This window comes from Schistocerca cancellata, chromosome 6 (genome assembly GCF_023864275.1).
Source record: "Schistocerca cancellata isolate TAMUIC-IGC-003103 chromosome 6, iqSchCanc2.1, whole genome shotgun sequence".
Lineage (NCBI taxonomy): Eukaryota > Metazoa > Arthropoda > Insecta > Orthoptera > Acrididae > Schistocerca > Schistocerca cancellata.
This window is the reverse complement of record NC_064631.1, coordinates 27,453,138-27,457,479: the sequence shown is the minus strand read 5'-3', so window position 1 is coordinate 27,457,479 and position 4,342 is coordinate 27,453,138. Positions and strand designations below refer to the sequence as shown.

The following is a 4,342-nucleotide window of genomic DNA, read 5'->3' as shown; positions in this document are numbered from 1 at the left end:
CCTACCACATAATACGTTTATTGCATGTAAAAAGGGAACATGTATTACAGGCCACTGATGATGCTTCCGAAACAAATGAAGAACGCGTATGGCAACAAACTGCCTTGAATTGGCTGGATAGCGGAACATACATCCAAGAATTTTTATACGTCTTTGAGTTAGTAAAAGAATCCGAGATTTTGCCAATGATGTAACGGAAGTATCTTCTGCAATATCGGATGTTATTTACACATAAAAGTTCCCTTCCTCAAAATTGAGTCTGATTTTGTGTCTTCAGTGAGATTAAAAAGCGAAAATTAAATTTGTTATGGCACAGAAATTAGAAAACTTTATTAAATCTCATTCATATTGCGACAGTCAAACTCAGGTCATGCTAAACACAGGGGCAGAAGCAGGAAGCGGGGAAGCATGTCGCAAGTGCGTCAGGCCGCTTGCACATTATGACAATGTCTGCCAAGTGAAGATACCCATTCAGAAGAAAGGAGACTGCGACATAAATCCAAGGGAAGTGAGACAAGCGTATTCGTTAGCTCATACGACATTCTGCAAGAAACTCTATCTCCCTCAGAAGAGCTCATAGTGTGGAGCCAACACAGCAGTTAACAGCCTGTTAAGTAAATACAGCAGAAAAAGGAGGACACGTGTAGTCATTAGATTCGTTTGAGCAGTTACCAGAAAGCGCCAGACAACAGGCTGTTGTGCGCATGCGCAGCTACGATGACGTAGGCAGCCCGTGCTTGGAGCTTGCTCTGCTCATATGCTTTTCGTCGTATTTCTGGTGGGGGCATCACGTGACCATGTGTAGCCGTGCGGCATGTTGTTGAGAGGACATACTGAATTGTACTTAGTGCAATTGTTTTATCATATCCCACACAGATAAAGGATGCAAATAAGGAAGCAGTTCTTGGTAAAATATCATTTCAAAATTAGACTCCACAGCTCGAAGTACCATAAAATTTTGCTAAGGGGTGACTTTGACAGATTTTTTTTTTTAAATTCGTACTCTGCAATATTGTTATGTAGCATTTCCAACTGGTTTACATCTACACAGCACCGCAAAAAGCTACTAGGATGGAATACAAATTACTTGCAACAAAAAAGAGACAGTTTCTTGTGTAGCTTACACCGGAATAAAGGACAATAAATTTCATGACTATTTCAAAACGTGAAAAAATTAACATGGTGGTCTGTGAGGCAAGGAAACTGTACAACTGACAGTTTATATTCTATTCTAGCAATAAATATGAAGCCATGTGGGGAGTTAAAACGATAAAACATGGTATGCTGCCAGTCTAAAGTTTAGCATGGAATGGCATTCTATAAATTTAAGACGTAAACACAAATTAAGAAATAACTTCAGGCCCAGAAGTAGTACTAGACAAGTGCCTTGTGATCGAAAAACACTTTCACAGAAGGCAGATCTATAAAATTCTGCTACAGCTGTCATTATATTTGAAACAAAATATTTAGTTCAAAACTATTGAGCAAATTTGCCTACTTAGCTTCAAGTCAATGTTTACGTATGTTCGTACGTATATAGCATTAAGAGATCTTACAGTGTCATAAAAGGAACAGGGCATCAGAGACTACTCCAGCAGCATCGGAATTTCATAAACCATACTAAAATGCTTCATTCCGCTCTAATTGCACATTTCTATGTCCAGATGGACTCTGAAGTACCTGATATTCAGCGTTTCATGTGGTTCTCGTGATACTAATTTTCTTGGAGGTCCAGTACTGTATTCTCATGTTTGGTTCTTTATTATGGTATAACGTCATTCGTCCCAGAAGATGAAAATTTGCTCTTTAAACTGAACGAGGCTGAAAGTAGCCAACAGCGCGGAATGAAACACTTCGTTTCAACTAAACTAACTGCCGCAGAGGAAAAAAATTAACTGAAGCAAATTTCTCTATAAAACGGACAGAAATAGCTTCATTAAGACATTAATGGTTGATTGGTAATAACGTGGAAATAATATAAAATCAGAAAATTGAAACTACTAACTTATTTTGATCTTTCATGGTTATGAGAATGTATATAATTCACTTGATGGCTCCCAGCCACAGAAATCTACTTTGTTTTCATTTGACGTGGGAGCTGTAAACGAAGACATGGCCACGGGTCACGTGGGGAAGGACCACTATAAGTCAGCTTGCTCTGCGCATGCGCGGATCCGGCAGCTTGGGCGCGCCAGGAAAATTTCTCCGGGTATCTTCTGGCTGCTTGCTGCTACTGCTCGTACACCAAACAGCCACGCTCCAAGTAGCCAGAAGCGGGAGGAAGGCACTGCTCATACGCGAATTCAGCTCTGCGCATGCGCACGAGCCCGCTGGCAACGGCTCATACGAACCTATTACGAACTGAGCCATGTGTCGCAGCCTTGCGCCAGTTCCCTTCAATTATTCCAGCTCTCCATCTCTTGTGATGAATTGATCATTGGGATTGATGACATTGTGAGGTAACGGGCGAGCTGTGGCGCCCTGGAAATACTCTATGTCCGGAGTTGAGGCGGCCGCACAGGACGCTCGTCAAAGCCGCGACCCGTTAGCAACCGCGTGATGGCGCACAATAGCTGGCTGCACCAAAAAACGTGGTGCCGAACGTTAGCCGGACGAGAGGGGTAGCCGCAGCACACGGTCCAGCCACGTGGCTGGGAATTCCGCTGTGACGAGTTCGGTGCTTTGTGTCGGTGATGGAGATGTCTATGCCGGGAGTGACGAAGATGGCGGACTTTGTTAAACCTTAATGGCAGACATTTCACAGTTCGTATAGAAATTAATAGTAGCCAGAGGAATCATGATAGCTCAAAAAGAAACCTGTACATTACCATTATTTGCACAACGATTCTGATGGTGTAATCAGATTTTCAATACCTTTATTAGTTTAAAGTTTAGTATCTGACGGTAAATTATACAAGTAACACCCAGCAACGAATTTCCAAAATATAAACGATTCATCCGATTTTGTCAATCGACATGTCTTTAAAAAGCTATTAGTGTAAACCTAAATTGGTATGAATTACAGGCATGTAACTTAAATAGTACATGAGTTACTGGAGGTCAAAGTGGCCGATTATTATCGATCGCGTCAGGCCATAAGTACTCCACAGCTACACGAAAAACGGTAGCAGCAGGCTTATAAATATAGTGATTCATTCATCTCTTTGTTAATATCCGATATATGCTATTCATGAAGAAATTGGTAAATATTTACTGTGTGTTAGAAAGCACAGAGATATTAGGCTACTGGCCTACCTTTTGCTTCTTTTCTTTTGATATACGTTTATTTAATTGTTTATGTATTTAATAATGTGTGTTAGAGCGTGTTTATTGTCCAGTCGTAGGAATTTCGAATATTTAAATGTAAATCCAGTATTTCGAATATGTTTCATTATCTGAATGAGATTTTCACTCTGCAGCGGATTGTGCGCTGATATGAAACTTCCTGGGAGATTAAAACTGTGTGCCGGACCAAGACTCGAACTCGGGACCTTTGACTTTTGCGGGCAAGAGCTCTACCAACTGAGCTACCCAAACACGACTAAGGCCCTTCCTCACAGCGCACACTCCGCTGCAGAGTGAAAATCTCATTCTAGAAACATCCCCTAGGCTGTGGCTAAGCCATGTCTCCGCAATATCCTTTCTTTCAGGAGTGCTAGTTCTGCAAGGTTCGCAGGAGAACTTCTGTAAAGTTTGGATGGTAGGAGACGAGGTACTGGCAGCAGTAAAGCTGTGAGGACGGGGCGTGAGTCGTGCTTGGGTAGCTCAGTTGGTAGAGCACTTGCCCGTGAAAGGCAAAGGTCCCGAGTTCGAGTCTCGGTCCGGAACACAGTTTTAATCTGCCAGGAAGTTTCATGTTTCATTATGTTTGTGACTGCGTTGGCATGAAGACATGGTGCGAGGGCTCTAGCCAATCACAGCGCTAGTTAATGGTGAGACTGTATGGAAGTGGAGCAGCAGGGTCGTTTCGAGAGAGGACAGGGCAGTTCTGGGAGTGCGGGAGTTCTGGACAGAACGGCTCAGGACACGGAGGGGCCGGGCTTGTACGGCGCGACGGACGCGCAGTCGGCGGAAAGACTTGGACACTCGAGCATTTTGCGCGTGGTCGCGGAGAATAGAAATATTTCGGAGTGCCGGCCTGTGCTGTTGTGTGATTTCCGTGGCTTCTACAGTGAAGACGTAGTGTGCGTTTAGAAGTGAATATCTCGCGATCTATGTTGTTGTTCATAGCTAATTACGTGCAGTAGGAATCTATTGTTTCCCTGTTATTCAACTTACATTTTATTTAATTGCTGGACCATCGACACCAATAAGTGTTTTGGAGAAATATACCGCATTCTCA

At 42.8% G+C, this 4,342-nt stretch overlaps 1 non-coding gene across 1 annotated transcript; it reads left to right on the top strand.

The window, feature by feature from the left end:
- Positions 1–3,754: 3,754 nt before the first annotated feature.
- Positions 3,755–3,829, top strand: Trnas-uga (transfer RNA serine (anticodon UGA)). The gene has a single exon. It is a non-coding gene; the product is annotated as a tRNA-Ser (tRNA).
- The last annotated feature ends 513 nt before the right edge of the window (positions 3,830–4,342 follow it).